A 7661-nucleotide genomic window follows, 5' to 3' on the forward strand; every position below is an offset into this window, starting at 1 on the left:
AAAAGGATAAATTTAAATTGAGGTCATTGAGAGGTGCCACAACAGCCTCTAATGTCTCCTTTATTATTATATATAGATTACATAAAATAATAGTAGTAGCCAAATTTAGATTTTCAAAGTATAATTAATAAGGTTAGTTTAGTTCTCCATCTGCCCTACAATACTTGTTCATTATATTGACAGTAGATGTCCAACAAAACTTATACAGTTTGAAAAATCAATGAATAATTTACTTTTTTTCTACCAAATATATGTCATTTTATCATTTTGATACAATAAAAACTTGGAAACACTAAAAACGCTCCAAAACAGTCCACAATTTTAAAGCAAATTTGAGAACCCATTGAGAGCAACTTTCGGCCAACAATAACAACACAAAGATTGCAAGATACAAGATGTATTTTAACACCAAAACAGCAACAACACAACAAGAACAAGATGACGTGAGATGATAACAATAATATAAGAACAACACACGGTTTTACTGATACAAAATAGAAACGATTACAAGAGCACAACTACAACAAGATTACAATGAAAGAAAAATGATAGATAGATAGACTACACGAAGGTATAATCTTAAAAACTCAAGAGCCTATTTCACTCTTGGACCTTTAACAATATACACAATGATTCACCTATCTCTTTTGTGACACAAGATTGGAGTCCACCTCTCTAGCGCCAACGTTTTCAAGCAATCACACAATCACTAGTGATTCCACACTAGATCTTGTCCTAGTTTTGGTTTTGTGCTTCCAAAGGGAGAAGACTTGTGTTCTTTGTGTTCCAAGACTTACAACATCATCCAAAATCTAATCAAAGAAATCCTACATTGTTCGATTTATATCCTATTACAAATAAAAGGCAAAAGGACCAAAAGTCCCCTTAGAGACTTAGGCGCCCATCAAGTGTAGTATGTTGGCTGATTTTTAGCGCATTTAGGTCACCTTTTGTACTTCAATTGCACACACCAAGTCTCAAACCCAACATGCACTCTCATAAGTCTATATTCGTGATTATTCCCATATCATCCTCTCCATCTTGAGAGGAATTTGTCCATAAATTCACGGCTTCACCTTGTTTAATCGGCCACTTCAAAAGAAACCACTCAAAACAGCCTGCAAAACATGAGATGACACAAAAACAATCCACAAAATCATGAGATGGCATAAAAACAGCCCGTAAAATCATGAGGACCCTGAGAGCACATTAACATAAGTCTCGGCCAATATCTTCATTTTGAACCTCGGCTTCCTCTCCATCTTGAGCCTTGTCTTCAATCTCATCCGAAACAAGTCTTCTACCATCAGACAAGCATCGTCATTGACTCTATATCCGTCATGTTCCTTTCTACCATTCTCCTCTACATGGACATGTCGGTTTTGGTGAAGTGGAGTTTCGATTGAGAGGATTGATTTGGTAAAGTGGAGCTTTGGTTGTGGAGCTTGGACGGGAGAAATTTGGCTTCCAAGTCCTTTTTGTTGGACTTGATCGAATGGAGGAGGGATTGACCTATGTAGGTATCGGGTTGGAAGACATTTGGTGTCTTGGCTTATGTCTATATCAATCGGGGGTGGTCTTGGAGGATTGATTGTTTGAGGTAAAGCTTCGGAAGTAGAATCACGAGAATTCCTTCGACTCTCCACTCGATCCAACCTCTCAAGTATAATCAACATATCCGAGCCCAATTTTTCAAGACCCACATTTGCCTTAGCCATTTCTCAGAAAATAGCATCAAAGTGGGCCAAAATAGTGTCCATTATTGCAAAGGAGTTACCTACAAAACAGAAAACACGTTAGTTGTACAAAACATCCTCAATCTCTCTTTTATTTAGTGTCCCTTGGATCCCTCACACTTAATCTCTAAAGTATTGTAAGCTTGCTTGTACTCCGAGAGGTGTTGAGAGGTGAATCCAACGTTGACAATGACTCCAAAGAGTAAGAAAAAAATAAAAGCACGTATTATGATGACTCAAAAAAATTAAGACACACAAAGAAAAGTTAACACAAACAACGGTTTCAAAACTAACTCATAATCTAGTACTAGCTTGTAAGTTAGATTTGGAATCAACAAATGAAACTAAAAGATCAAAATTTGAGCTTAAAATATGTTGCGTGAACAGTAAAGTGATGACATGGCAGCTTGCAATTTGTCACTATTTTGGCGCCATTTTATTCACCAATTTGAAGTCTTGATCACTTTGCAATTTGAAATGGTGAATTTTGGTTAATGGAGGGAAGACTACAAATCTTGGAACTCTTTTCAATTTTCAAACACAAGTCTTAACTTGACTATTACTATTCCCACAAAACAAGGCCCTTTAAACAAGGAAAAGTGGTTGAAAAAGTTGATGTCAAGTCTAGAAAGTGATGGGTTCAAGTCCTTTCACCAACAAGCTTTACAACTTTTATCTTCGACTTCTTGAATCTATTTTACACTTTTTGTTGATTAAGTTATAAGACTAGGTGAAGTACAAGATGAACACAACAATAATCTTCAAGAACTACAACAACAACACCTTTAACGCCCACTCCAATTCTTCACAACAACACCACAACACACGACCACCTTTTAAGTTCACAACAAAACTTCAACAAGTTTAAGCTCAAATATAGTTCTAGACACCCTTAGTGTTAGTGAATCAAGAAACTAACACAAGAAACACATTAGACTAACAAAATGATTAATAGATCTAGACACAGAAACAAATTTTCGACCAAGACAACAACAAGATACAACTTTCGTCCAAGAACAAAATCTCAAGAACATAACTTTTTTTTTTTTTTTTGTATTTTTTTCAACTACCAAGTCCAAGATTGATTTTGTTGGAACAAAATCAACCACAAGATCTGATACCAAATGATACAATAAAAACTTGGAAACACCAAAAACACCCCAAAACAGTCCATAATTTTAAAGCAAATCCGAGAACCCTTTGAGAGCAACTTTCGGCCAATAATAACAACACAAATATTGCAAGATACAAGGTGTATTTTAACACCAAAACAGCAACAACACAGCAAGAACAAGATGACACGAGATGATAACAATAATATAAGAACAACATACAGTTTTACTAACACAAAATAGAAATGGTTACAAGAACACAACTACTACAAGATTATAGTAAAAGAAAAGGGATAGATAGATAGACTACACAAAGATATAATCTTTTAAATCCAAAAGCCTATTCCACTCTTGAACCTTTAACAATACACACAACGATTCACCTATCTCTTACGTGACACAAGATTGGAGTCCATCTCTCTAGCGCCAACATTTTCAAGCAATCACACAATCACTAATGATTCCACACTAGATCTTGTCTTAGTGGCGGTTTTGTGCCTCCAAAGGGAGAGGACTTGTGTTCTTTGTGTTTCAAGACTTACAACATCATCCAAAATCTAATCAAGGAAACCCTACATTATTCTATTTATATCCTATTACAAATAAAAGGCAAAAAGACCAAAAGGCCCCTGCGAGACTTACGCGCCCATCAACTGTAGTATGTTGGCTGATTTTTAGTGCATTTAAGTTTCCTTTTGCACTTCAATTGCACACACCAAGTCTCGGACCCAACATGCACTCCCATAAGTTCATATCCGTGATTATTTCCGTATCACCTTTTCTACTCATTTTACCCATCCTAGTAAATACTATTTATTGATTAATACATTGCTCAAAACATTAAATTTATTATATTTAAAAGATACTATAGTAAAATTTTCCTACTATTATTTATTGTTTGACAGCCTGAATATCAAGTTAATAGTGGATAAATATTGTTGGACGAAGAAAGTAAAATATATTTCAAATACCCTTCCATTTCATTTTACTTCACAATATTAACTTGGCAGATCCTAAAGAAATCTTTAACTACAGTAACATGCATTTCGGAATACTATGAAATTTATTTTAAACACTTGAACAAGAACTTAAGCTTTGAGAAACGTGGATAATATTGTAACTTTCGTAAAGATGTGTGTCTTTCAATGAGTTTTAACCAAATTATTTACTCTTTATAACCAATTTTTGTTATTGTTAGACATGTTCTGGCGTTCTGCTGTAATTCTAATTTAATGCAAGTGGCAATAGGAGAAGAGTGTTGCTCCCTCCATTTCATAGGAGCAAGCCGTATGAAGGCAGCGCAGATTGAAAATCCATAAGGGTATTACTAACAAACAGAATATGTTTGCTTCTTTATTAAAGAAAGCTTACTCTTTCCATTCATCTTTACTATCGAAATTACTAAAAGTTGATGTCCAATAATACTTATTTAATTTGAAAAATCAATGAATTATTTATCCATTTTAGCCTTGCTTATTAAATATTATTATTATTCACTGCATTTCCCAAAGCATTGTTTTTATTATATTCAAAGGATGATAGAGTAAAATTATTTATATTATTTATTATTTTTTCAAATGTCTATCAAGTCAGCAGTGGATAAATATTATTAGATGGAGGGAGTAAAATTTAAATAGTTATAATAACAAGAATTAATAATCATGCAATAATCCAGATGCAACTATAATTGGACGACCAAATCGATACTAAACAAGCTAAGATAGCTAAAGGCAGAATCTTGATAGCACACGTCGAAATTTCAACACATATCATCGAGCCAAACCGCAACGAAAAATTGATTAGACATATCACCAAGTCAAAATTGTTTACCATGAATTTTGTACAATCGGATTTGTAGTTGAATTAAGAGCACGTTACGATTCAACCTTGTTTTAGATTAAATTTATTAGTAATTAGACTTCAAAGTGATTAAAAGAAACAATTACGAACAAAGTAGAACAAGTAAGTAAAACAAATAAATCTAAGAACGCCAAGAATGTCCACGAGTGCAATTGAGAGCTAAATCTAAACTATCGAAGACGTCTCACAACTAAGTGTATATTCAAGAGCAAAGAAAAAAAAGTTTGGAGAAAGTAACAATTGTTGTGTTGATTGAGAAAGTGAGAGAGCAGATCATAAGGACAACAATTTTTTAGTTTACAATTTTAGGCTCTGGCTAATTTGACAACATTGACCTATAGGACTAAGACCTATGGGGGTGCGTCATCTATCCGTTTCATTAGAGAGCTAACTAATATTCTTCTGATGCTCTTCTTCAAATGCACTCGTTTGCGTTTCTAAAGAATCTGACATTCTTGTTCCTTATTTGTCTTCTTGGCCATGTAGAATTGAACAGTCAGTTTTTATCCTTTACTAGAGGATGCATTTATTGTTATGTCCCGAAAGAGATAGCGATAGAGAGAGAATCTATGTAATTGTAGCTCACATTGTTGCATCACATGCTTGAGCTAGCTATCCTGATCATGTCATGTGTCTTTGCACTGATTTTATCTTATGTACATAGTCCCTTCAACTTTTGGGAGTGTCAACTAGCCAAAAATTGAGTTCATGATAGCAACTATCTTGACCCAACCTTAGTAGATAAGCCAAAATCCAAAATTAAAGAAAAATTAATATACGAAGAAAAATGAGTAAATGTGAGACTTCTAGAACGAAGTCAGGTCATATATGTAAATAACAAAAAGTATCCGAATAAAATACATAAATTCTTAAGATACTGGTGTATGTCATAAGTATAAAGAGCATCTAGTCCAAATCTGAAATACATGAATCTATCTCTAAATGTAAATAAAAACAAGACGAGATAAGAGGAGATCTGAAATCTTCCTCGAATAGGAGTGTGCAAAAATTAATTCAACCGATAAATTGAATCGATAAAAATATTATTGATTTATCGGTATTAGGTTATTGGGTTACTGATTTTTTAACGATTTTGTAATCTTTTTTATTGGACTATCATTTCGATTTTAGATTTTAGTTAATGGTTAAACCGATAACCCAATATGATTATATTAAAAATTATCTTTTTATTCACACTTATACAATGCTGGCTTTAGCTTCCATATACATAACTTGTTGTCTTTTGTATTTTATCATTGTTGTCTTAGTTCTTTTAATTTGTGTAGACTTTATATATAAAGATAGTATAGAACAAATAAAAATAAGAGAAATAAAGAAAAATTACGAGATTATTTTCTGATCGGTTAAATTGAAAATTCAATCGATAAAGAACAAAAATCAATTAATCAAAAATCGATAACAAATATCTTATTGATTCAATTGTTGATTTAACGTGTTTACAAATTGAAAATCGATAAATCAAACTGATAATGCACAAAACCAAACTAAATCGACCTATACACATCCTTAGCCTCGAACTCTGGAGCTCACCAGTACCATGAATATTAACACCAAACAACACAAGATCATCCGCCACAAATCGTATTCATACAGGGGTCTACACCAAAAGAACACAAAAGTAGGAGTGAGTACGATCCATTTGTACTCAGTAGGCATTATATACCGACTGAGTAAAGTAGAAAACTAAACAACTAAAATATACTATGAGCACGTTCCACCTTCAAATGAAAAAAGTTCCCAAATGATAGCTCACACTATCTTCATTAATAGTTCTACAATATAAAGATAAAAATGGAAGACTGCACATGAAATATATAGAGAAACTAATTACAGAGGAACAAAACACATAAAGAAAAAACAAATGATACAATGCAATGTAAATGCAATACAAATAGTGGGATAATGGTGAATAAAAGTCATCACATGAGTTTCTGTGTATACCTTCTTAGCCTTAGCGCTTCAAGACATGACCCATGGAGATTTGCAACCCACATACTTTCTCAAATCACAATTAATCTTGATGATAAATGACCTTGATTAAAGATTTTTCAAAAGTGTTCCACTTTTTTTTTTTTTAGAAAAAATCAGTGTTTCTAAGTAGTATCAATATTTCATAAATATAATATTGATTAAATGAGAATGTACTGCACACAACTAATCAGTATGAAGATGATAAGCAATTCAATACAGAAAAATGAGCTGAAAACCAACTCAATATATCAATAATTCATGATATAAGTCCTTGCTCGGCACCACTAGGATAAATTGTCATGTAATCCATTAATAATATCATTTCGAAATTCCTCACTCGGATATCACTATCATGGTAGAAGCAAAATAGTGCTCAACTAAGGCCTATAGTATTAATTCTATCTCCAGGGTGAGCATTACAACAATAATAATGGTATTTTGTGTACGCATAAGGCCTGCAATGTCATATAAATCCCCTACTTAGACATCACCACAAATATATCTCTCAAGTCAACACTAATATGCAAATAAGCCCTCACACGGACAATACGATAACAATAATAGTCTTGATTTATTATTTTCCTGTCTAATTCCCAACTCATCACATGTTTTACAAGAATTTTTAAATATCTAGCCAGTTTGAAGAAATTAAGTAATAATCTAACCTTCAATGCAGAGTCTTTCCTTTATGAGCAATCTCAGAACAAACTAAAACTATCAAAAATATTATCTACACATCAAAAGGAAACTAATGATTCCTATATTGACCATATTAAAATTAAATTCAAATTAGCTCAAAAGATAGGTTGAAAATTAAAAGGGGCAAATCTGAAATTTTATTTTAGAAATATGTTTCTCGTATCAAATGGAGTCCATATTTGAAAAAACATATAACAATGAGTTAATAACAAATCTCAAATTACAAAAATCAATTTAAGGTTAACTAGGTAAAACTCCCAAA

Source organism: Capsicum annuum, unplaced genomic scaffold, assembly GCF_002878395.1.
Source record: "Capsicum annuum cultivar UCD-10X-F1 unplaced genomic scaffold, UCD10Xv1.1 ctg999, whole genome shotgun sequence".
Lineage (NCBI taxonomy): Eukaryota > Viridiplantae > Streptophyta > Magnoliopsida > Solanales > Solanaceae > Capsicum > Capsicum annuum.